Genomic DNA, 27089 nt, shown 5'->3' with positions numbered 1-27089 from the left:
TCAGTCAACTTTTTCTCATAAAATTGTCTTGTTCTCCATGCTTCCAATTTTGTTTGCAAATAACAATGAGACTTGTCCCATGCATATTTAAAGTACTCTATATCAATATTTGACTTTTCAAGTACTTTTCGGATGTACTTGTCATTGACATTAATGTCCATATTGTGACATCATAATTTTTTAAGCAACATTTTAATATTTATGGCCCTTAAAAAATAAGACCTACCACCAAACTATCAATCTAGTTCTCTTTGAATATGAAAATTGTGTTCATCTTTGGTGTATGATTTGAAGAATACTCCTTCCATTTCAAATATCAACATCTTTTGACTTCTAGTAATGCCCATCTGCATCTGCACTGCAACCACATGTATGATATTAAAATATCTACACTTCATTGCTTAAGGACATAAACACCTACCAAATTAAAAATGATGTTAATATTTATTATGAATTGTTTCCATTTATATGCGAAGGGAATTAATTTTACGAGTTAATAGTAATCAAAAATACAGATACAATGGCCCCATTAAAATGAACAAACTAATGATATGTTTAATTTATATATACAACCTAGTACCTTTATTTAATTTGTATGAAATACAATTCCTCTAAGAAAGCGTTGACCCACCATTAAAATCATTGATTTTAATACTTATGAGGATTTCTTTAATTGCAATTGAAAAATATAATTACAACGGTCTAGTGCAAGTAAACAAACTAATTATATGTTAACTTTCACATACAATATAATACAATTTTTAAATTTCAAACCTAATTAATTATATGCTAATTTCTAGAGTCTCTACCTTAGTTGCTTTTGGTGCTTCTTTTAGTACAAATTGTATGTTTATTGTTGGTGCTACGTAGAACCTAATATAGTTTTTCAACTTATATGGAATAAAAAAAATTATAAGAATGCAATGGGTCATCCTTCACATTACTAATTTCTAAGAGGAATAATGATAACTTAAACCACGATTGAAACAAATAATTGTAATGATCTAATTCAAACAAATAGACCGATTATCTATTAATTTTTACATATAATGTAATCCATTGTAAAAATTTCTATAGCATGGGAAATTTTGATATGAAAAAATTAAATGACCATTCAAATCAATAATTGTTATCAATACAATATCTCACCAAAAATAAATAAAATAGAAATATTTTATTTTTAGTAATGACAAACCAAATCAACAATTATTTTATTAGTGTTGTGAAATAAAAGCAATAATTCATGATGTCATATATATAATAGCATGAAATAGACATCGCTCATCTTAAGGTACTTCTAAATGTAATTCGTGGCTATGTATTCGGTCTTGGTGGTGCTTATAACATCTGACTTACGTTTCCTGCTCATCCATGATATCGAAGCAGAACCCAAAAAGAACCAACACTGAGAAGTGCTCTAATGATCCTCCACACTGGGTGCCCAGTTAGCATTCGAATAATCATGCAGCGTCATATTTCCAACAGTTTATCTCAATCCATGAGAGATTGTGCCCCAAAGATATCTTAGAAGATTCTTGGCACCAATCCAGTGAGGCTCAACCAAATATGAGCTCACCATGCTAATTGCAAAACATATATCCGAACAGAAGTTCACCAAGAACATCAATGCAAATGAGTTTATGGAACTCAGAACCATTTCCCAAATCTGGTCCGGCGTCACCACCATATAACTTCTGAAAGTTAAGATCCTCGAGGTAGTCACGGGCTTGCAGTTTACCATTCCATATCCGGAATCCAACTCCCTCTTACTTCTGCAAGTGAGAGGGTCTGCACCTGTCAGAAATAGGTTGTTCTCAGAAGGCACCGGTATGAGAGGTCTATCATCCATAACCTTCAAACAATGGTTTGGATCGCCTTCACTCTCAGTGAATCTCAGCTTCATCTGATAGCTATCAATCCTCTCATATCAAACCTGGGGTGATTTGCTTCAAGCCATAGAAGGCTTTCTTCCACCTACACACATGAGATTCCTGGTCATGAATCTCAAACCTCCTCGAGTTGTTCCAAACCTATGGACCTGCTACATGAGGGAAATGGTCCACTTGTGAGATTTTCCTTCGGTACATCTCAAACATGTACCTTCATGCTCCTTTTGAATTCAAGGATCCCTGTCATCATTTGACTCATAGACCTCTGGTGTTATGTGTCAACTGACATGGTCCCCAATGGACTTTCTGCAATTTGATAGAAATTGCCAACCCTGAACCCACGAGTAAAAGCATCCTTGAAAATTCTATTTTCAAACACATACCTTTCCATCGATGAATGCCACGCAGAAACCTTGCACTTACATTGCCAAAATGGACACCGGGTTCTTCTTGCGATCAGGTACATAAAAGAAATTATGTAAATGAATCGAGTTACCCTCATTCAATTGAGGGGTAACACCCTTTCCGGGATAGGCGACATCAGCTCCAAGTATAATCCCATGAATGTTTCCATCTATACCAAATTAGAGAGAGAGCAACCTTCTATCCGATGGAGTGCCTTGAAGCACCACAATCAATAAGCTAGATTCCCAAAGAATATGAAGGAGAGGGCCAATACAAGATAACACTTCTTTATCTTATCATAAACAACATTTGATTCTTCATACCTGGGGTTCCTTGGTTTCTCTAAAGAGTCGGTTGTGTCCTGTCATTCCTTTGATCATTGAAGATGTCCCAGGAATGATTGTTATCATCATCAAGTGATGTGTCTCTGCCAGTCGAACACTCCTTTGCATAATGGTCGAACTTATTTCAACCAAGGCATCTACCTTTCCTTCCACCCTTATATTCGGACTTCCCATTGAAGCGATCTTCAGGTAGGCCATCAGAAACTTCCGCTGCGCCATTTTGATAATATTCTTTGCTTCGACTTCACCCTTGGTGAATTAGAAGAGGGATGAGGAATCCATTGATCATTTTGTCATTTCCTAGCTATCTTTGGTGGTTGCTCTTTCACTCTTGCTTGGGCTTTGTCTTCATCTCAGCTCTAATACCATGTTAAGTTTTGGGTATGTTCTATTCTAGAGCAATTTATTTCAATTTTCACAGTTAGCTCAATATTTTTTCCAAATTAGCAATCACATCAGCATTAAAGTAAACTACAGATAGAACATAAATATAAATCGCAGAAGACAAGCCAAGACAAGAGGACACAAGATGTGGCGCTAGCCAGGGACAAACCCCAATGTGGGGAAACCCTTGATCAATTCTTCTTATATGTTCTTCAATAGTTCAGCAGAGAGAGAGAGACAGAGAGATAGTACATATACAACTAAAGTCAACACTTTGACTTATCTAAATGAGAGCATAGATCATCTCTAAGAAGACGATGCATGAGATCAGTTGAAGACATACTGCTTCCACTGATTCTCCAAAGTGACTCCTTCACCTATCATTGTGTTGCATCTCGTCATCATGTTGCACCTCGCCGTGTTGCACCTCACCGTGTTGCACCATGCTGCACCCATCATCACAATGCTGGACCTCATGACTGCTGCACTTAATGTTGTATTATTGTCCCATGTGTCATAGTTGAACCATGTTGTCCATGTTTGTTGTCCCATTGCTTGCTTGTTGTCCCTTGCATGCTTGGTGTACTTGTTGCTAAGTACCATACAGTGGTCCCAATGTTAGTTTGATGTCCCTTACATGTTGATGTACCATTGCATGCTTGGTGTACTTGTTGCTAAATACCATACAGTTGTCCCAATGTTAGTTTGTTGTCCCTTGCATGCTTCTGTACCATTGCATGCTTGGTGTACTTGCTACTAAGTACCATACAACTGTCCCAATGTTAGTTTGTTGTCCCTTGCATGCTATTGTACCAATGTGCTACCTGCAGCACCATGAACTTGCTACATCATATTGTTGCACCTCACCATTGTGTTGCCCCTCATTATGCTATGATACACTTCGTCACTATAACCATCATGCTGCAGCATTCATCATCATGTTGCTGCAATATATCATCATCATGTTGCTTCAATGTATCATCATCATTGTTTTGGGGCTTTTCTATTTGCTGCATTGCTGGACTGGTTAGGGCATTCTAACAACAGTCCTAACAACCTTCAAAATGTGACCAGAATAGCCCTCCACAACTGCATCTGCCTTTCTAATAGGGGAGGAAAGCCTTGGTTGCAATGCTCGGTTGTTCCAACCCCTATTCCATCCTTCGGCCTCCTCTTATCTATTGTGGCTTGCTACAGCAAGTTGTCCCTTAGTTGCAGCAGCCCTTCTAGGGGATATTCCTTCACCTAACCACCCCAAAACAATCCCCCTGCCTCCCAACCTCAAGATGTGGGTTGCGGCCTTCTTCAACAGCTCCTCGGCCTCCTGGAATATCCTCCTAACTCCTCATTGTTCTCTTCTAGACTTTTTGCGGCTAGGGTAGATCCATACCACCCTTAGGGCAGCGTATAGGCTTCTTCATAGGCTACGTTAGGGCTTCTCCATAGGGAAGCGTATAGGCTACGTTAGGACTTCTCCATAGGGCAGCGTTAGGGCTTCTCCATAGGGCAGTGTTATTCCTTAGGATCTCTCCTCCTACTAAAACCCAAAGACAAGTAGAGAGGAAGAGATTCCAAGTGTGTAGAAATGACTTGAAGGCCACATCGATTTATACTAAAACGTTGGGCACAAGTGGGGTTTATTTGGTTGTTCGTTGATCTTGACGAATTGTCCCATAACACAAATAAATTCAGATCTCCATGAATACTTATCAGAATCGGATGATCTTTAGATCAAACCTACACCTCTCGATGAGAGAGATCCAAGAAAAATATCAACTGCCATTAATAAGATGACCCACGTGGAGTTTAGCCCTAGTTTCCAATTTTAACAGCATAAAAACAAACACATAGAAACATTATAGGGTGAAATAAATCTAGCATGTGTTAGAATTACGTTCAGCAAAAATACAAACACGTTTCCAATGACAATATTGCAAAGAAAATTAAATGTATCACATGCTAGATTTATTTTTAGTTCAGACAAAAGCACATTGCCAATAACAACATTAGAAGGGGAAAGAAATTTAAGCATTACAAGAAAGAAAGAACGAATTCAAAACAAAAACAAAACAAAACAAAAAACAAAAAAAAACTCATATCAACATTGGTAGGTGAAAGAAATCTAACATGTGCTAGAAAGTAATAACAACATTAGAAGGGGAAAGAAATTTAAGCATAAGAAAAAAAAAGAAAACTCATATCAACATTGGTAGGTGAAAGAAATGCTAGATTTACTTCTAGCACAAACACAAATATGTTGTCAACAACAACATTACAGCAAGGTAAAAGAAACTCTAGCACATGTTATATTTCCTTCTAGCACAAACATAAGTAAACAACATTATTGTATGGCTAAAGAAACCTAATACATGTTGGATTTACTTCTAGCACAAACACAAGCATATTACCAATAACATCATTGTAAGGAAAAAGGAATCTAGCACCCACAAGATTTTCTTCTAGCACAAACAAAAACACATTGCGAATAACATTGTAAGCTAAAAGAAATCTAATGTGTGTTATATTTCATTCTATCATAAACACAAGCACATAACAACATTGCAAGGTGTCAGAAATCTAGTATGTGTTAGATTTACTTCTATCACAAGCACAAGTATATTGTCAACAACAACACTGCAAGAAAAAAAGAAATCTATTACATGCTAAATTTCCTTCTAGCATAAACATAAACACATTGCAAAATAAAAACAATGCAAGGCATTTGATTTCCTTCTAGCATAGACAGAAACACATTGCAAAATAAAAACAATGCAAGGCATTTGATTTCCTTCTAGCACAAATAACTATATTGTCAAAAATAATATTGCATTATGAAAAAAATATAACACATACTAGATTTCCTTCTAGTACAATTTCACAAACATATTGCCAACAACAACATTACCAAACAAAACAAATCTAACACATGCTAAATTTCCTCCTATCAAAAACACAAGCACGTTGCAAATAACAACATTACAAGATGAAAGAAATATAATGCATAGTATATTTCCTTCTAATGCAAACATAATCACATAACAACATTGTAGGGTGAGGAAAATTTAGTCTGCATTATATTTACTTCTAAAACAAGCATATAAATATTTCCAATGACAACATTACAAGACAAAACAAATCTAGCAGAAGCTAGGTTTCCTTTTAGCCCAAACAAAAACATGTTAGCAATAACAACATTGCAAGGTAAAAGAAAATCTATCTAACATGTGTTAAATTTCCTGTTAGCACAAACACAAGTACATAGCAACAATGTAGAGTGAGAAATCTAGCAAGTGCTAGATTTATGTCTACCACACATACAAGCACGTTGCCAACAACAACATTATAGAGTATAAGAAATATAGCCTGTGCTAAAAAAAAATTCCAACACAAACACAAGCACATTTCAATTTGAAAGAAATCTAACGCACGTTATATTTCCTTCTAGCACAAACACAAGCACATAACAACATTGTAGGACTAAAGAAGTCTAGTGCATGCTAGATTCATTTCCATCACAAACACAAGTAGATTGCAAGCTGAAGGAAACAAAACACATGCTAGATTCCTTCTAGCCATTGTTTTAAAAAACGACCAAGTCGACTCCGACTCGGCCAAGTCAGAGCGAGCCAATGCTCGCCGGGTCAGCTCGGCGGCCGAAACGGAATGGCTAGTCGGGTTGTTATCGAGCCAGTCATTGACTCAGTCAGCTCGATAACAACTCGGTCGACTCGGTAATGACTCGGCTGGCTCGATAACAACTTGGTCGGCTAGCCTCTTTGACAAAAATCCTAAAGCACATTTGTCAAAAGTTGTTCCGCCTCCTACATATCAATGGTTGGGTTGTTCTTTATTGAATATTTATAACCCTAAAGTAATCTATCGTTGTGAGAAAGTTTTGAAAATTACAAGGTTGAAGTATGGTTATCCTAGTGGCATGAATTAGAAAACTGAAACAATGCATTGAGCCATACAATGTTTTTAAAAAGGCAAACGTTTTGAGACTTCAGTAGGGGCAGAGAATTGGTATTATTGTTGTTGTAGTCCAGTGATTGTCCTTAGGCTGAGGCAGAAAAGAATCCTGCCAGTGGTGGCTAAGTATGAACTTTGTAATGGATAGTGCACTAGGTGCCATTTTGATATAATGGATATATTCATGAGCCTACTTTCATCATATGTTGTCTTCTCTCTATATTCTAAAGCTTTCTGTTTGGAAACATGAATGAAAATATTCAAAATTATGTTTTTTATAAAAAAAAAAAAATATATATATATATATATATATATATATATATATTTAATGTATTTTTTACAACTACCGAGTCATTGAAATCAAACCGGTTGAGTCGATACCGAGTCGGAGTCGAAGTCGGAGCTAACCCTCGATCGTTTCTGAACTGGAGTCGGAGTCGAAGTCGGAGCTAACCCTCGACGGTTTCTGAACTGGAGTCGAAGTTTTGAAAGATTGCTTCTAGCACAAGCAACCATATTTCCAAAAACATTGCATTGTGAAATAAATCTAGTGCATGCAATATTTCCTTCTAGCCCAAAGATAAGCACATCGCCAATAACAACATTGCAAGGTGAAAAAAATCAATGTGTTTTAGATTTTCTTCTAGTATAAACACATGCAGACACAAACATTGTAAGGTGAAATAATTCTAGCTCGCGTTAGATTTACTTCTAATACAAACACAACCATGTTGACAACAACAACATTACATGGCAAGGAAACCTAGCACATGCTAGATTTCTTTCTAGCACAAACACAAGCACATTACCGTATGAAAGAAATATAACTCGTGCTAGATTTCCTTCTAACACAAACACAAGAACATAACAATATTGTAGGGTTAAAGAAATATAACACACACTAAATTTACTTCTAGCACAAACTGAAACATATTGCCAATAACAATATTGCAATAAAAGAAATCTAGCGTGTGCTAAATTTCCTTCTAACACAATCACATGCAAAATTCCAATAACAACATTGCAAGGTCAAAGAATTCTAGCATATTTCCTTCTAGCACAAACAACCAAATTTCCAACCACAACATTGCATTGTGAGAGAAATCTAGTGCATGCTAAATTTCCTTATAGCTCAAACACAAGCACATAAAAACAATGTAAGTTGAAAAAAATCTAACATGTGTTATATTTACATTTAGCAAAACAAAAACACAAGCCTATTGCCAACAACAACATTATCAAGCAAAAGAAAGCTAACATATGCTAGATTTCATTCTATCATACACAAGTGTATTGCTAATAACAACATTGTAAGATGAAAGAAATCTAACGAATGTTAGATTTTCTTTAGCACAAATAAGCACATAACAACTTTAACCCTTAGTAGCTCCCACACACATACTTTTATTTGCATATTTGTTTTTTGACACCTAACACCCCTCAAGTCATTTCATGGACTTTTTAAGAAGCCAATGCACTTTTATCATAATTATTAAGTTATATGAAACCCACTTTGTATGCACATGGGGTCTTACCCCCCATAATCTTTTCATCTTATTTGGTCTGCAGTGCTAATGTGTTTATTAGTGTGCATGAAATATCATATTTGCAACACCAGACTTTTTAGCCTCAAAACATATAAAAGCATATGCACATCGATACTCTGGTCCCAAAACATATACACATACATACACATGGGCATGATACCCCCACTAGCCTAATCTTTGCATGTACAAGTTATTTACAATTGAGGGGTTGGAATTGGGGTGTTAGAAAAATCATCCAACATAGACAAAATTTTAGAACCTAAAATACACTAGAGGATGTGTTCCACGGTTGGAACAAGGTAGTTATATTTATCTAATGCTTTATTGATATTTTTGAAATCAATGAAAATATCGATTTCTCCATTCTTATTCCTAGCAGGTACCATATTGGATACCCATAGGGAATGATGAATGATAAAAAAATATTTTTCCTCTTATATTCATTTTCATTTGTTATTATATTGTTGAATACATATCTAGGAATGTTTGTTGAATAGGATTATATATTTCTTGAATGCTATCACATCCTGAATGATTTTAGTGTCATGGGTTTTTGAATCAGTGTAATTCTACGAGAAAAAAGTCTTTATAATCCTTAAGGAAATGAAAAAATGTAGCCCTCTCAATAGGCACGTATCCAATACCTAGATTAATATTTTGTGGGTATTATTTGTTACAGAGATTTGAACCACATATTTAAGAAATAAGTTCTCACTCTTTGGTTTTGCATCTAGAGGCAATGTATTAATTTATTGATCGCAATGTCAATTTTCATCAATGGTTGATCCCCTAAAAGTATCTCCCTATGTGAGGAATTCTAAAATAGGGGCATCATCAGCAAAAAATATCTAGTTTGTAATATTGTTTGGTATAGAAGGTCTGGAAAATTGTTCATTAGAAAACATGTCCATAGAAAAGTTTCCCAATGGTATAAATATAGGAGTTGTGTTCGAAAGTTAATTTGCATTTGCATTTTGAATTTAATGTACATAATTAATATTGAATGTTTCAAAATTAGAAATAATAAACCATGCCTCATCTCTATAATTCCTAAGGTGATTAAAATACAATGAACCGAATTTCCTAAATGTTTGATAACTATTTCTAAATCCTTATTAGTTGGAGCTATTTAACATCCAAATCTATCACTTTTTTAAGGCATTGTATCAAAGCCTCATACTTAGTGACATTATTTGTGCATGGGAAATACAAGCGACAAGACATCAAATATTTGTATCCTTTAAGATCTCTACGAGTGCATCTAGACCTTGCTCATGAACTCAACTTAGAGCCATCAAAAAATAAAAACCATACATTTCAATTTACATCTAAATTTAGTAATTTTAAAAATAACTTTGTACATGTTCTTACATAATTACGCTGATAGGCGTTCTCTTTGTTGGCTTGGGGTGGGCAAACATTGTTCACCCCTGGCCAATGGGAAAGACTAAATTTCGCCCTTCTAACCAATGGAAATTTTCCATTTGTCCAAATTGCTTTCGGTATGTTTTCTCATACCTGCGTGTTTCTACAGCACTTTATGGCATCCTTCGCCCTGTTTTGAAACCTTCTACTCCTCTCTAGCAAGTTGTACCTGTTGATTTTAGGTATGTTCTATGCTGAGAGCAAATTTACTTCAATTTTCCATATTAGCTCAATAACAATTCCAGATTAGCAATCACATTTAGCATGATAGTAAAATGCACATATAACATAAACATAAATCGCAGAAAACAAGCCAAGACAAGAGGACACAAGATGTGGCGCCATCCAGGGACAAACCCCAATGTGGGGAAACCCTTGATCAATTCTTCTTATGTTCTTCAATAGTTCAACAGAGATCTTCACTAAGAATATAACACATGACGTAGTTGATTTAAACTCAAGTGAAGGCATACTACTTCAATTGATTCTCCAAGGTGATTCCATCACCATGCTGCACCCATCACAGTGTTGCACCCATCACTGTGCTGCACCCATCACTGAGTTATTCTGATCACTGTGTTGCTCCCATCACTGAGTTGCACCCATCACTATGTTGCACTCATCATACTACATACAATCATCATTGCGCTGCACCCATCATGTCGCACTTCATCATCACTATGTTGCACTATATAGCACTATGTTGCACCATTCATCATCATTATGTTGCACCATTGTCATGCTGCACTATGTTGCACCATTCATCATCATTATGCTGCACCATTCATCATCACTATGTTGCACCCATCATGCTGCACTTCATCATCACTACGCTACACCATTCATGTTGCACGATGTTGTACCATTCATGTTGCACTTTCATCAATATTGTCATGGAACAGCCTTACCTGCTTGCTATGGCTTGCAACCTAGCAAAGCAGCTAGCTACCAAGTTCTTAAATGGTAGCGATACCCTCAAACTTCTAATATAGAGACAGTTGCCCCCAACTTACCTATGCCTTAGAACAGTGGTAATTAACATTGTCGCTGCTAGGCTTCCTTTGCAACGTTAGCTGTATTTATGATAGCGAATTAAGTCTTCTTCAGGCTTGAGATTATGGCTTCTTCTAGGCCTCCTTCCTGCAACTTAGGGCAACGTATGAGTAGCATATAGAAGGCTAAGTATATGCATCCTCCTTGACTGCAGCCACAATGTTTAGGGCACTCAAGGACAATGTTAGGGTGACTGTGTATTCCCTACAATTAGGTCAGCTTATAGATTTCAATTCAGTGGATAGAGTCTCCATTATGACAGCGGGCATTAGGAGTTGTTCAGACATCAGATTAAGGCTCTCTTTTACTGCGTTTTGAGGGTCCCTTGTAACAACAAATTGTGACCAGCGGCTAGGGCATTTAGGCTTATCCTTAAGTTGAGTGTAAGCCTCTTTTATGAGGACTTACACTTCACTACCCTCCTTGACATCGTTATGTGTGCAGCTAGGGCTCAGGGCTTTAAGGCAGCGTTAAAAGCCTATCTTCATAACTGTGTTAGGCCTTCATCTCCATGCCAGCGTTAGGAGCTAGGGAATCTTCTCTTACGGCAACATATTCTCTTAGGAACTCTTCCTTCCACTAAAACCCAAACAAGTGGGCAGGAAGAGATCACAAGAGGTGTGAGTGTGTGTCTCAAATGACTTGCAAACCTCTTCTATTTATAGTAAAACGTTGAAGATAGATGGGGTAATTTGGTTGTTCGCCGACCTTGACGAATTGTCACATAACACAATTAAATTCATATCTCCATGAATACATGTTGGAATCAGATGATTTTTAGATCAATCCTACACCTCTCGACGAGAGGAATCTAGGAAAAATATAAGCTGCCATGAATAAGTAGACCCACATGTAGTTTGGCCCTAGTTGCCAATTTTAACAGTACCCTTCTCCTTGTCGTTGGTCAGTTTATCACCATTCACCATACCATACCTTCGGCATTGAATTATTGCACTGGGCATAGGGTATTAGTTGCAGGTGCCACAGAAAACAACGGAAAAAGGATTGTAACCTAATTCTTATCCAAAGGATTCAATATCAGGGTTGGTGTTTGCAATGTGGACAGTGCCAAGAACAGGGTGCTGCTTAACTGAGTGAAGTAATGGGCAATGTTGAAGCTGCCATCTATGCAACAAGGTTACGCTCTTTTTTGGATTTTCTAGCTCCTTTTTTATGCATTCCAGAGTTTACAGCTCTATCATGTTTGCAACTTTTACCTAACGAAGCGTGGATGTGTAAGAATTGTACAACATTGAAAGACCTAAGTTCCTCTTCTCCCCATTGGTTACCTCTGTCTTCACTATTCTAGAGCTCTGACGCAGGCACCAAGCATAAGGTTAAGATTTTTTTCATCATAGGCCTTGGATTCCCAATTTTCCATTACTCTTTTTGAGAATTGCGATTGATAGGTTTAGCAATCTCAGTTTTTGGGTATCTAGGTACTCAACAAACTATTGATTTACTGTGTGAAAAGGAAGTGGGTCTAATCAAGCACGTCTTCTACAGGATAGAATTTGGGAGGGTTTTCATCGGATTTGGGCACCTGCGGTTGTTTGGCATGCTGGGGAAAATTGCCTCGTTCTTTTCCTTAAGGGCCCAAATACCTCTTTTGTGATAAATTTTCGATTGTTTAGCATGCTGGGAAAAACTGCCCCCGTTCTTTTCCTTGAGGGCCCAAATAACCCTTTTGTGATACATTTTCGATCTGAAAAAATGACCTACTCCCCTTATCAGTTCTTTGTTTCTTGAAACCCTCTGCTTCCCATGGTAATCTCTCCTTCTGCTGCTGCAGCAATCTCTTCCTCTAATATCAGCTACAAAAAGCGGCTTACTATGAAATGCTACAATTTTACTACTAGTGTTCGGGATTTAAAAAAGGTTTGGTGCACCTAGTTTGGTAATAAAAACATGTGTAGAAAGTAGTGCTTTTTCTTTATACGCCAAGTTTGGTCCCTTGGATCCTAATATAACATGCATTGAGTTTCAAACGACCTTGCCTCCAAAGAAAAAAGAAGACCAAAGAGTCTTAGATGTTGAAGCCCTAAAGGCCTTATAATTTGTTCCTGAGATGAAGCAGTGTTTGGCTGCGAGGTTTAGTTTGAGATTAGGAATGAGGCCACATGGTGTAAGTTTCCTAGGCAGCGTGAATACAATATACCCCACTACTAAATTTTCAGCATATAGACAGGTAAATATACAAATAATGCAAATCTAAATTGTGTCACAGCTTTCCTTCCTGCTGTGAGTCAATTGCATTAAAAGATGCCTTGGTTTCAGCAAATAAATGACATCTTTTCAAGTGCATGTAGCACAAACAGCTGGCTATAGAATTTCCAAGCCTTTCTAGTGTAAAAGTGATGGTTATGTTCTGAACTTAGAATACGCGTGTAAACAAAGATAGAAACCCAAATCTAAAGCCCTATGGCCAACATACAAGTATAGACATGAATACTGTTATGTAGATGCAAACCAATTCTTTTAAGCATTTTGTAAAATAGTTTTCATTCAAACACATAACAACTTAAGAGTTATAAATTTTGAGTCATAATTAAAAGAGGATTGTTATTTCCAGGCATTAAGAAAAATTCACAAATGTTTACTTTGCATCTATAGTCATCATCAAAAGAATAAACCAACTTTGTTGTGCATGTACAAGAAAATTCATTCAGAAATTTCATAAAAATTTAAGTCTCTTGTCCAGCCAATTAGGGCCAGTTTGTACTGGTTAGGTACCAGTCTAGTCAGCAGGCTGGTTCAAAACCATGCCCAGTCCAATGGGGCGACTTGACCAGTTCTGATTCTGACAGGACCTACATATGAAAAAGCATTCAAACAATTGCATTGCTTTCTGATGTTGAATAATGAGACCCTAGTGCCTGTTTCCACTCAGACAAACCACTAGAACACTTGCATGATAAAGATAGGATAAACACCCAGGGGGTTCTATAAAAAATTCTCCAGACCTAAAGCTAAATTACTGGCACTTTTTATTGTCTGAGACTGAGAAAGGGAAGCAAAAACACAGACTGAAATTTCAAATTGTAAACAATGAAAAAACATGGAAAGTTTTACTTCCTAAGAAAGGGAAGCAAAAACACACTGAAATTTCAAATTGTAAACAATGAAAAAACATGGAAAGTTTTACTTCTACTGTCACTTCAGTGATCAATAAATAGCCTCCTCCGGTCTCTTAAGAAGACCCTCAAGTCTGTCCAAGACTTGTTAGTGATTGTCCTGCCATATCTCTCAACATGGCTCTCAAAGGAAGAGAGTGCAATATTGATATGGAAATATGCATGGGTAATGAAATTTCTTGAAATAAAGATGCACATTCAGCAACCAGAAGCATCGGAACCCACAATGGAAAGCTCACATATAGGGCAGATATTTCCTTGTATGACTGGAACAAAGCATGTTGTACAATATGGACAGGACACAATCCTTCTGATTGACCATGGTATATAGGTGTAAAATTTGCTGCACCACCAACAAAAGGATTTCTGAAGTCAAAATCATAATTCAATTTTTTGGCATCCTGCAGCTGCCTTTCACATGCCTGCAGAACTTCTTGTACCTTTGTTGAATGGTTTGCAGGGGTTCACTTTCCAATAGTCATCAAGCAAAGTTAGCTGTTGTACTAAAGCTCCATCCCTTATAACAAACAACCATGGTATTCAGCAAATCCAACCTCAAATGGAATTTTTGAAGGTTGCTATGACTAAAATAAACTGCAAGCTCTTTCTGTTGAACAGTATCATCCTTAACTTCCTTTCTCTTGCGCTGCAGCTAAAGACCCAGAACACAACTGCAAGCTCACATATAGCACATAGATTTCCCTTTATGATTGGAATAAAGTGTGGTGTACAATGTGGACAGGACACATACTTCTTACCATGGTATAGAGGTGTAAAAGTTGCTCCAAAAACAACAAAAGGATTTCTGAAGTCATAATTCAGTGTTTTTAGCATCCTGCAATTGCCTCCAACATGCCTACAGAACTTGCTGGGCCTTTGTTGCATGGTTTGCAGCGAGCTCATTTGCCAGCAGTTATCAAGCCAAGTTAGTGGCCCTGTGGAGTTCCGTGCAGGGGGGGTGACGGCGTGAACTTGCTACAGCAAGGTGGCTGAGGACTAAAGGAGTAGGCCAAGGCTTTGAAGTCTGCTACAGGAGGACTGAAAGCAGACCATGGCCTACAGGATGTAGCTGAAGAACTGCTTGATGGGCAGATTGCTGATTGAGTGTACAGGGGGCATGCCAGGAGGACTGCCAAGTCACTAGGAGCAGTCCAAGGTGTCCAAGGAGTTGGTTGTTGGAGCTGCTAAAGGAACAACAATTGTTGCATGTTGGGACTTCAGTTTATACAGAGCTAACAGCTGTAAGTATTGTCTCGTATTTAGCATTTTGTGCAGGGATTGTAAAGGGCCATTATCCCTAGTGAATAGAAAAGAAATTATCACTAGTGTTTTATTTCCAACTGGAATGATGATATGGTGAACACTGAAGACCTTGTTGTTGTAGTTAAATGTACTGAAAAACCAAGCTTTTATGTTTTCGAAAACTTGAATTTCCCTAGCAAACACCTATGGTGTTCAGCAAAGCCAACCTCAAATGGACTTTTTGAATGTCGCAATGAGTAAAATAGGCTGCAAGCTCTTGTTGTTCAACAGTATGATCTTTAACTTCCTCTTGACCCCCATTTGAACACCCATAACACATTCTTTAGCAATTCCAATCAATTTCTTCAGCTTCTCAACCTCCTAAATGGAATCTACATCAATAACTGGAATTGCGTGCAAGATTGTAAGAAATAACCTTAATGCTTCACTAAACTTCCCACCTGCTGTGGCTTTGTAAGCTAACTTCCCATCTGTTGTGGCTTTGTAAGCTAGTCTAAGTTTCTCATCTAATTGAAAAAGCTTAAATACCAAAGCTCATGGACCTCTGACATTTGAGCTAGCAGTCTCACTCCAGCCTCCCTCTATTGCTAAGAAGACCACAGTGCAGAAACAAATGTAGGGAGGTATGTATGGCTGCCCATGTAAAGATCCAAAAACGAAGGTTTTAACTTTTAATGGAGTGAAATTCTTAATACCAAGTTGTTGACTTGAGAGCTGCATCGCCATATTAATGTTACTAGCAGCTGCATTATCACCTGCAAGAAAAGATTTTGTGTATCCATATTTGAATTACTGGCATACGTGGTGATGGTGTAACTAATGACATTATGAGTTGTACCTGCAACATTTGCAGCTTAGACATCTGTAGGGAGCTTCAAATCTTCTACATCCCATCCTACCTCATCGTCATTGTCTCCTCTCACTTCTCTATCACCGACCAATACAACCTCGCCATTTTGTTTTGCAACTCCAGAAGTGTCAAGGTCTTAACCCCTATTGGCTGCAGCTCCTTCATCCTCTTCTTCATGGACTGCACCCCCTGCATTATCCAACCCACCAGAAGTGTCAAGGTCTTAACCCCTATTGGCTGCAGCTCCTTCATCCTCTTCTTCATGGACTGCAACCCCTGTGTTATGCTACCCACCCCCAAAAAGGCCTTTGGTAACCCTCAATAACAGCCATTCATGATTGCAACAAATTGATGGAGGTACAATAAGTGATGATTTCTTTCCAGATGGCAGAGTGGGCAGATTGCCACCTAACTATTAAGTACAAGCATATCAGCAATCTCTGTAAGCCCATGAACTGCTGCACTCACATATGGGCATTGTGAAACTGACCCATAACATCATTTTATATTTATGCAACCCCCAACATCTTCAAAAACTTATCAATGTTGTCCATGACAAGATACAAAATGAAAGCCTTTCAAAATTCTTTAATCTTTGGTAAGCATATTCAACAATGGCAGCATTTCCTTACCAAAGGGCCTCAGTTCCAAGTGTATACCAGTGACCTCAACATCTCTCTGTTTTGCAGAAGCAACATCAATTTGAATAGTTTCACCCTACACTGCTAAGTTAAATCATGCCTTCTCATCTTTGAAAAAGTGAAGAGCCGCTTCTGGGAGCCCTTCAGATGCAGCTAAGCAATCACTGCCTGTCCACAAATCAGTTCCTAATCATGCTCATAACATTGTCATACTTCCTTTTTATCAGTGCCAGCTTGAATATATACTCATGCATCAATCTGTATGACACGGTTATTTCCAACTCATTCATGCAATTGACAGAATTCTCAGACACCTTCAGTATACATACTTGAACATCAAGTGTTCCAATAAGACCACAGTTTCTGTTTGGAAGACAACAAAGCACAATTGTCACCCCGAGCACCACTCTTAAGTTTTAACACAAATAATCTTATGTAGAGAACAATGTACAAGCTCCTTGCTTCCAATGATGATTGCATGCTTGCTCAGCAAGGCTACATTTTCCATGTCATCTGACTAAATGTATTTAGCAAATGGAGTATGGAGGTCCCCAGATACAATCCTCTGTTGCAAACCAAGGTTGCTATCTTTTCTTCCTGTATTGTGTCACTCTTCTGTCCCAACACTATTTTCTGGCCCAAGAAGAAGGTTTTATGTTCCTGCACAGAAAATTGTATCCACAGTTACTGGACAACTAGACTTCTTGATCACCTTATTTCTGCGATTTTTATCACTTGGTTATGACTCATGTCAGTGACTGCCGATTGATTGCAAGCAAAAAAGGCAGCAGGTCCTCCAAGTCGTTGTCTTTTCTTCTTGCATTGCGTCACTTCTCCCAAGTCCCAACACTATCCTCTGGCCCAAGAATAAGTTCATATCACCCACCATCAACATCCAAACATATTAGGACAACATCCTCCATGGGGCTAAACAACAATGATCATCATCCTTGATCCAATTCATGGATCCAGCCCTACTTATCTGTATAAGTTGAGAGTATTTTTGAGTAGCAAATTGATGAGCAAACAAAAAATGGTCATTGTTGCAGTGTAGGGTGCCCTCATAAACAACAAAAGCAGATCTTTCTTTTTCTAACTTGAAAACAATCATCCCACGGTCATGCCCAACAGCAAGAAGATTCATATCAAGATGTGCTACAAGGATCTAGAAGCAATCATGGTCTCTACGAAATGTTTGGACACCTCTACAATACTTGGATACATCTCAAACTCAGATACTTTTATCTTCTAAATGTTAACAATAATGTCATGGCGTGGATGGAACATCACACGAGACATATAGTTCACATGCCCTCTTAAAAGTTAAAATATCCAACTTCCCAAGCTTGGTACCCGAGAACAAAAAACATACTAACTTTTCACAAATGAATTATCTACAAATTTTTCACGTGCCCTCCTAAAGTATTCAACTTCCCAAGCCTTGATCTCTGAGAACAAAACTAACTTTTCACAAACGAATTATCTACAAACTTTTCACATGCCCTCTTAAATTATCCAACTTGCCAGGCCTTGGTATTCGAGAACAAAACAAACTAACTTTTCACAAATGAATTACATGCAAACTGAGATGCTACTCAATAAAAAGGAGTAACAGAAGAAAAAGATAAAAGAAAAAAAAGTTAATATATCTCTAATGAAATAGATATAACTTCACCAAGCAATTGAATCTGCATGCCATTCAATCTGCTTGGTGACCATCTGCTCCTGACACAATCAATGGCAAGCTGGGATGAAAAGCAGCAGCCCAGTTCACTCCATGGTCATGACATTCCAAAACATATTTGACAACAGCATCACCCTCTCCAAAAATATCTGTGTTCATTTGTGTCAACCTTAATATCATCAGCAGACGGTTTTCCTCCTCGGAGCACAAATATCCCATACACAATCAGTCTGATCCAAGGGGCTTCAAATGAACAAATCTTCCTTAGGATGAAAAGAAACACACATTACACAAAAAATGTTGCCAGTAAGGTCAGATACAAGTTCAAGATTGCCAGTTCCATATCGTTTTTGTTTGTTCATCATTGGCACTGACAATCTAAGGATACTCATTGTGGAACTTAACTCTCCGGATATAGGCAGCGGTGCATATTGTAGTTCCATATATTGATCTTAAAGACATTCCTTGTAACATTAACAAGTAAATTGGAGTTAACAACTTTTCATAATTGTATTTTTGACTGTTATGTCAGATGACTTGCAGTTAATATCATTTACAATCGAAGGCACTACTCTTTAGATGTCCTAAATATACATGCACAATGTCTACATAAGAAGCTACATGGCTGGGAAGCTTCGCTAAACCTACCAATTCTAAAATAACTTTGTTCCTTGGATGGGAGAGGGTGGGATTTTTTCTTGCCGTTCCCCTTTGGCTAAGTGGCTGCACTATGAGAGGCATTTCTAAGCCTGCCAAAATCACCAAGGACTTGTCATCTGGCCCAATCCCTGCCCATTCAGAAGGTTTTAGACTAGGTATACCAGTTTGATTACCTTGCGACCTTTTTCCTTGCGTGTAATTTCTCACCCCACCCTCCATCCGGTAGTGACACTGAGATATTCCTCATAGCTCCAAACAACAATTGACTCTATTCCTCATAGCTCATGAAGAAGAGCTCCAAACAACAATTGATTCACAAACAGGGAAAGATAACATTTTCTTACCAACCACCCAAGCTAAACCCAATTGACACCACTACAAAACTTGCCACTAGACGTGTGTAATTTCCAGACATTTTACAATACAGAGCAATTAAAGGTAATCTCCTAGTTGATCCATGTGTATTTTGTCAAAATACATGAGGGACTCACACAACACCAATGTGTTCAAGACCCTCTCCATGTCACCAAGGTGTTAGACACCCACCATTCTAGGATATAAAAATGTATCCATTGAAACCTATATCAATCGTCCAAGATTTTCTGGAAAGTAGACTCGACGAGCTTTCCAACGAGCTATCCCACACCCAATTTGGACATCGAGAAGGCACTCAAAAGTTGATTTGAAGTCAACGCAGAGCATTTCCTTAAGGCGTTGTGCGTTTGTCCAAGAGAGGCGCTGCACGTTTCCTTCAGGGGCTGCGCACTTGACAAGCAGCGCAATTTTTCACTATTTCTTTGGTTTTTTGCTTTTCACCTATGGAATTTTAATCTTTTCACTAATGTAATCTAAAATCATGATGTAATTAAAGTGTATTTATGTTACCTAGGGTAGATACATTAGATGAAAAGCTTAAATGAGATGAATGAATCAGTTTGCTTCATACTAGGAATGTTTCAGTTTCAGGCTTTCAGCATCCTAGTCTTCAACTGTCTGCTCAACTTTTTGTGCCACTGACTCCTCCTCTCATGGAATTCGACCCCTGAGGCTAGGATTAGTTGTTTGGGGGTCTATATCATGTATTTTCTCAATCAGTGTGTGGGCTGGACTCACTTGGATGCTCAGAGCTTGATTGTACATCATTGTAAGCAGTTTGGCAAGGAGATTAATAAGATTTGCAACTATTTTTATGGGATCTCTGTGGTATGGAGTTTTAGGACAGATTCTTCTTTTGTAATCATTTGTTTATATGCTTTATGTATGCCATCATTCATTTCATTGCTTCTTATTGAATAATATCAAGTTTGATGGGTAGAATCCATTGTAACAGTGCTCTACCTTGGGAAATCATTCAATATTTCATGTTTTCTACTGTTTGATAAGGATCCATGATTGTCACATGCCCTCCTCAGCTCCTCATCAATGTTAAACACCTCACACCATTAAGCCTAAAGTGCTAAAGCCTATGCCTACCTCACCCCATAGAACACCCTACATTAATGACCTAATTTCCCAGACCTAAACTGCCCAGCTCCATCTGATCCAGCAAAACACCAACAAATTCAATCAAAACCTTTCGTGCTACTATACCTAACCTAAAATCCTTTACCTGATCCAGTCATCTTGACTGAGACCTTACAGAGAGAGCCTTCTCCCGGCCTAGTAGGGCTAGCTACTAGGCTAAGCTTGGTTTATGGTTACCTTAGAATTGCCTCCCTTCAGCCTGAGGTCAATCTAGGTGATAACAGCCATAACTGAATAACCCCATCGTGACGACTAGCCAGGATCGATGGCCTTTTCATATAAAAGCTCAACCCCTCTACCCAGTTACTCTGGCACTCGAATTTGGTCGACATTGCAAATGATCTTCCAGCCTATATACCATAAAAGGGGTTGAATCAACATACAGAACCAGTACAAACCCTAGACCAAACCCCACATGCAATGTCATGAACGATCCAAACCATTTGCCCCATATTTATGTGGTATTGTAGTGATGCGTTATTATTTCTCCTTAAGATTCTTATTTATAACAAACATTTTGAGGCATTCCCCTCCTTTATGGGGAGAATTGCTTAATGTGAATTTTATAGATGGCCTTGCTCTCACTACAAAGCTCATTCAGTCGTTTCGTGGAGGGAATGACACAATATCTTGATATCGTCACTACATCAATAGGCATCATGGTTAATCAAGAAAAGATAGAGGCCTTTATTATTTGGGTAGGAAGACTTTCTAGATTGGCTTGTCAATTAGGGGATTATTGTTTCTTAAGAGAACTTAAGGTTGGGTTCCCTCACTTGTCTTGATAGTTCCTCTTCATAGAAACTTGAGGTAAGTGAATTCAAAGAAACTCTTCAAGTTATGATCATTTATGTGTTATTTATGTTGACAATGCATATGTTGGTAATGCAATCAGCATTGGTAAGGAAAATTCTGTAGCTCTCTCAATAAAGGAAATCATTTTCCTTTTCTACAAGGAAATCCCTTTACTAGTGAGGGAAGGATATTCCTTTCCTCTAACTCAAGGAATCACCTTGCTAGTATAAAATGAAAGTCCTTTTCTTACAAAAGATTAGAGAAGTATAAATCTCAAAAATAATTAAAAATTAATTTGAAGAACGAACTTGAGAATTGGTTGAAACATGTTCTTGAGAGGAGATCCTATAAAGAAGCAAAGTATAGTTAATCATTAAAAAAGAATGACTTCTAGAGACAAAAATGATAACTACCAGTACTACAAAAAATACTTTTGGGGGGGCCATACGTTGCCTCCAAAAGTGGGAATTAGAAGCGGTTTTAGCATTAGTTGCAGTTTTTTAAACCCTCACTCACCCCACCCCCCGGCAGCCCCTAAAAGCATCACCTCTAAAAGTCAAGCCTTTTAGGAGCGATTTTTTAAGAGAGATGAATTGCCCCCAAATGTATCACTTTTCAAAGGGGGTTCCAAACTTGAAAAGTGACTTTTGGGTGCAATTTTTTAGACGCCCCCCCCCCCTCCCTTCAAAGCATCACCTCTAAATGTCAAGCCTTTTAGGGAAGGTATTTGAAGAGATAGCGTTGATGGGTAGCCCAAATGGTTGGTGAAGCCCCCCTGCCAAGTCATTGGCCCTCTATTATGAGGCGTTGGTTCAGTTCTCCTTGGCTTCGCCAGGGTCAAGCCCCAAAAGTTGGGTCAATTAGGTGTGAGGGTCCTTCAGGTGGGCTAGCCTAAGGGCGTTGTGAGGACAAACAAAAAGTTCTTTTAAGAGATATGAACCAACCCCAAAAAGTGACTTTTAGGGGTGATTGCGATAGCCCTCAAAAGTCATCTTTCAAGGTTGGCTGTAAATCGCCTCCAAAAATTCACTTTTGGGGGCGATTTGAAACCCCCTTGAAAATTGACCTATGGGGGCAATTTAAAACCCCCCTCGTAGCAACCTACAAGGGCGGCTTACAACCCCCTTATAGCAACTTATTAGGGTGGTCTAAAACCGCCTTGTAACAATGTTTGGGGATGTTGGGAGCCCCCCTCGTACTAACTTTTGGGGGAGTTAAGAGCCCCCGCCGTGGCAACTTGTGGGGCATTAGAAGCCCCCCTTATAGTAGACTATACATACTTTCAAATTTTTAGATTGTGATAATTTCACACTGTTATGTTGGGCACGAGTGAAGAGGATCAAAAAGTTGGGTAGCTGTATCCACTTGAGGTTGGCTTACACGACGCGTCACTGAATTCATCAAATCAAGGAGAGTTTGCAAATGGCATTGAATCAGCTTTGCGCAAACCTCCATTCGAGCATACGATCATCTCTTCACATTCAATCCATAATGAAAGCACTGAAGAAAATTGATGATGTCATTGAATATAGTGTTGATCCCGATGTATTCTATGGGAATCTTAGGAGGTGTTTGGGAATGTTCTTTCTGTTGTTGTTGATTTGTGTTAAAGGACATGGAATTATCAAATCATGAAGGGGAAAAAGCTTTGCATATTGCCCAATAACAACCAAGCAAGTTGAAGGACCAATCCCTCTTAGCCTAGTCCCTTTACCTCTTTGCATTATGTTTCCTTGCCAACAAACTCCTGCGCTTTATTTCGATAGCCTTTGGTAGGGCATCACTCGTAGTAGAGTTTGTTTAATTCTCAAGGAGCTTTCTACCCTTAACACAAAGACATTTAGGTATATTGCCATATAATGAATTTTCATTTAGTATCTCGCTGTTGGTTTGGTCTCTAACTCTTTGAGTTTGTAGTCTGTTGGGTTGTTAGTGCATCTATCATATTTACCTTCCCTCCAAAGTGCATCCCTCAAGTCCAATAATTTCCCTAAAGTTCTTTCTCCTCACTCTTTCGTCCCAAGGGAGAAATGCAAGGGGTGGTCAAGGTCGTAGCCAAGGCCAGGGTTGTGGTTGTGGAAGAACTCAAGCTCAACCTCAAACCACCCGAAATCGAGGTCGTAGAAATAACAATGATTTAATCTTGAAAGCCTTATCTAACTAATGCACACCCACGGGCTCATTATATTATTTCGGGTTGGGAGAATGAATTGAAGTAACAAGCAATAGAGAATGAACTGGAGCTAAATGAATGGCAGGATCTCATCCCTGACCCCGATACCAAAGGTTGATACATACAAGTCCAGCAGACCCTTTACCTTTTCTGGATGATGGAAAATCTCTTGGCAAAAAGCTTTAACGTCCACCTTTGCAGGAATTTTGGAGTTGGCAACAAAAATACTGGAAATCCACAAGGAATTCTAGCTCATTCAACGCCATATTCAATAGCAAAACGCTCATTTAAGTCGTATTGAGAATCATATTCCCTGCCTTCCACAAACTGAATAAGGACACAATATCCCTTTTATAAAGTAATAAGGAAAAAAATGGAAATTATTTTTTATTATTAAATTGATAATTAATTGAGTTTGTCTTGAATAATTGGAAAAATTTTGTCATAATGAATTGGAACCTTGTTATTAATTCTAAACATAAACATTCTCAATATACGTGATAAAATTTCTACGGTTTTGAATTATAAATCTATTTTTTTTGCACAACCAAAAAGGTGCATCTTTCCTACATTCATGTTCATAATGATGAACTTTGTGACCTATTTAGTTGAATGTCTAAGATATTGCTCAAGCAACCTACTCCCAACAACTAACTTTACTTTGTTGATCATAACGTGATTATTTCTCATCAATTATCACTTCCCAGTTTTCTTTGGCGATTGAACATATACAAATGAAATACAAGATCATAGCAATCTCAATTTTGGATTTGAACATTTAGAACTCACTCTTTTTGTTTGTTTCTCACCAATTATTCCAAGCAATTAGATTTCTATGCTTAAGTTTTAAATATCCCATAGCTTCCATGAGAGAAAATAGATTTATGTACTGAATTTGCCTATGGATTTTGAAAATTGAAGTTGCCTCCTCTTATTAGGCAACCTAGTCATATGCTTTGTTGACCTCCAAGACAGTAATAATTCCATTAACTACTGATCACATAAATTTTGTTTCTAAACCCCATCATCTACCGCATTCTCGACGATTTTGAAAAAGTGATTCTCAAAAGGATCCCCGAGAGGCCCTCAAAATAGACCCAAAAGATCCTCCGTGCACAAAGATCAAGTTGACCTACATGAAGGGGCAAGTCGGCCTAAAGAGAGCAATTTGTACCCCTCACAAGCCTATAAATAAGAAGGAACTCAACCTCATTGTGGCTCACCAAAAGAAAGTTCGATCTTCTCAAGATAGAAGCTGGTAAAAGGACGAAAAGGAAGGCGAAGAACTAGATCTAAGTTTTTGGGCCTCTCTCTCTCGTGTTAGGGTTTCTACATTTGATGGGCAGAAGAATTTGTTGTGGAAGTGGAAGTTGCAGAAGAATTTGTTGGGCAAGTCAAAGTTGCAGAAGAGTTTGCTGGGCATATCGAAATTGCAGAAGAATGTGTTGGGCAAGTTGAAGTTCTAGAAAAATCTGGTGGGCAAGTCGAAATTGCAGAAGTTGTTGGAATCAACTTCTTGTCATTTTCCCTATTTCATGCAGTTTCATAAAAAGTCTACCCCGAGTTTTTGGCACTTCCTGGACTGTTACCCTACCCATTTATAGAAATTCATTGCTTAACATTTCCTAATTCTGAGTTCCTTCAATTCTTTGATTATTTTGATTTTGACTTATTTGGGGTATAGTGATGGGATTTTTAACTTTCACATTAACAGTAAACCCTTAAAAATAATCCAAATCCTGTTACAATCCTTCATGCTAGTTTATCATTTGGTTTCTCATTATTTTGTTGCTAAGATGGAACACTTGAAGAAAGAAACTAACAATCAATTCCTTGGTGAGGAGCATACAATGATCTCTTTGATTTCAGTGGGAACAAGTGTCAAATAATACACAAACTCCTCAACATTTTTGCTATAAGATAAGTGTTGACGAATGTACAGGAATGTATCAAAATAACTAACAGCACAGTTAAAACCTCAAATTCGTTTACAACCCTTTGGAAACAAAATGTTGTTCATAAATGCATCTGGATAACTAGCAACAGAAGGTAAAACATAATGTATTTTTGATAGCCCTCTGGATAACAAAAAGCTAAAACCTACTATATTTTTGGCAACCCTTCAAAGTTTGGACCATACTGATCCTACCAGCCATTCATGTCTTGATAACGCTCTTAAGCCACTTTGGAAATGAAACAGAAGAAACCCCTGCTAAAACTGAAAATACAAACTTAATAAAAAATTCGCAAACGCTAGTTATGGTCGTTTTATACTTGAAGGAAATTTTAGGATTATTTCAAATAGTATCATTTGAATTAGTAAAACGAGATAGGTTTCCTATAAGAAACCATCCATTTTGCATGATGTTATGTATTTTTCGTCTTAATTCCCGCAAATTTTATTATTCTCTTAAAATAGCTCCCAAGGTTCTTTAAGAAAATCATTACCCTTGCAGTCGTTCCCCGAGGTTCTTTAAGAAAATTATTTACCCTTGCAAACCCCCAAGTTCAGGGGCCGGTTGCCAAGTTATTCAATCTAATTAAAGTACCACTACAAAATGGCAGTTAAGCGACCCTATCTACTCAACGTGGAAACTTATTCTTCGTCATGAGGTTGCATACAGAACTACATTGTCATTGTCGAAGCTTAAAATAAACCAAAAAACTGCAAACCCTAAATTTATCAGACCCTGATGATTTTAGTGAGACCTCTGAAAAAAACACATGGAAAACCACAGTCTATTTCTTAATGGTTTTTTTACTTAAAAAAAAAATTTGAAGACCCAATACATCGTTCGATGACTAAAATGTATAGCCAGAAATGGCTGACTTAAGACAACTTCATTAAAATTACTGGGTATGAAACCTCAAACTAAGAAGAAAACAGATACGAACCTCGCGTCTAGAGAAATATTTTGGAGCAGAAGGATAGTGGGCAGAGTGGAGCGCATGTCTCTGAACCTATCTCGCTCCCTGTATTGATCGCACTCCCTGCAATCCTCGTAACATCTTCTATGAGGAGGGCTTCGGCCCCCCTGGGGACGTCGCTTCTGCTGCGTCTCCGGTTTCCTCCCATTTCGCCCCCTGCGGAACTGTTTGATACGAATCAAATGTGAGAGAATCTATGAACAAGTATTTAGACAGATAGCTTTGCTCTGTCGCTTGTTGTGGCTATCTAGTGGATGTATCAAATGCTTTCTTGCAAGTATTGTGACAGTCCTCGGCTTCGCAAATGAAGAGAGGGCAAAGGAATGAACGTGTGTGGGATAATGGGTTATCTCAATTCTTTAACTCATATTAAATTGATATAAATTAAGATTATACATAAATCATTTATAAATTAGGTAAT

The 27089-nt window shown here is 37.9% G+C and overlaps 1 long non-coding RNA gene and 2 pseudogenes across 1 annotated transcript; all 3 read right to left on the bottom strand.

The window, feature by feature from the left end:
* Positions 1-27031, bottom strand: LOC149173478 (uncharacterized). The gene is made up of 2 exons (XR_016259124.1): positions 26636-27031; positions 1-358 (listed from the first exon to the last, which is right to left on the bottom strand). It is a non-coding gene; the product is annotated as an uncharacterized LOC149173478 (long non-coding RNA).
* On the bottom strand, positions 15621-16483 carry LOC149173480 (coatomer subunit alpha-3 pseudogene; annotated as a pseudogene).
* On the bottom strand, positions 15764-18953 carry LOC149173479 (coatomer subunit alpha-2 pseudogene; annotated as a pseudogene).
* Positions 27032-27089: the final 58 nt, after the last annotated feature.

This window comes from Pinus tabuliformis, chromosome 4_2, assembly GCF_031772625.1.
Source record: "Pinus tabuliformis cultivar Carrire ecotype Pingquan chromosome 4_2, CPIR1, whole genome shotgun sequence".
In the NCBI taxonomy this organism is placed as follows: Eukaryota; Viridiplantae; Streptophyta; class Pinopsida; order Pinales; family Pinaceae; genus Pinus; species Pinus tabuliformis.
This window is presented reverse-complemented; position numbering and strand designations above follow the sequence as displayed.